The sequence below is a fragment of the Teleopsis dalmanni genome, chromosome 1 (assembly GCF_002237135.1).
Source record: "Teleopsis dalmanni isolate 2A chromosome 1, ASM223713v2, whole genome shotgun sequence".
NCBI classification, from domain to species: Eukaryota; Metazoa; Arthropoda; class Insecta; order Diptera; family Diopsidae; genus Teleopsis; species Teleopsis dalmanni.
This window is the reverse complement of record NC_051846.1, coordinates 28,602,270-28,603,104: the sequence shown is the minus strand read 5'-3', so window position 1 is coordinate 28,603,104 and position 835 is coordinate 28,602,270.

Below are 835 nucleotides of genomic sequence, written 5' to 3'. Positions count from 1 at the left end.
GACAGATTTATTCAGAAATAAACTCGATATCAAAATCGGTTGATAGTGCAAAATAGAACTTTTTATAAATATACAAATGCGAATGATGTTCTATTACTTAAGGAGATATATTTTCCAAAACGAAGTCTATGTCACTCCACCTACAACTTACAGTTATAATTTGAAATGTTTTGCATCGAATGTTAACAGCTATTCAATAATTTTTAACATTTAAAATATTTATACAACACTATATACCATACAGCTATTTTCAATCCTGACAGATTTGACTTGCTTGATACTTATTTTATTATTGTTTAGACTTCCTTTTTATTATTGTTGCATTTTTCCTCTTTTATTTTGCATTTTCAACATTTTTGATGATAATCCTGTAATTTCTATCTATTTTAATACGTGTAATATAAATATATGTTAAGTTGAACACTGACTGCCTGCTTGTGAGAAGTAATCGATGTGAATTAAATTTAGTTTTGCAACTCATATGCTGTATGCTACAGTCACTCATATGCTGTCACTTACAATCCAGATTTTGTTTTCTAAACCAGTGTACTTTTAGTTATAACACCATTTATTTGATAATTTTATTGTATCCCTAATCTTCGTACCATTATTTGACGATCCTCCATCACTAGATTAAGATATCCAGAGTTGTTATTTAATATGAAATGGTCTGCCTACTTACAGAAAACCACTGTGCAACTAATTATTCTTACTGAACAACTAATCAGGTAGAGTATGAGGAAAGTGTTACCTATCTGCTCTGTCTGTCTGTCTGGCAATCACTGAAAGATCTAATTCCATTCCAGTGTCTCTCTCTCTCTCTCTTGAATCTCTC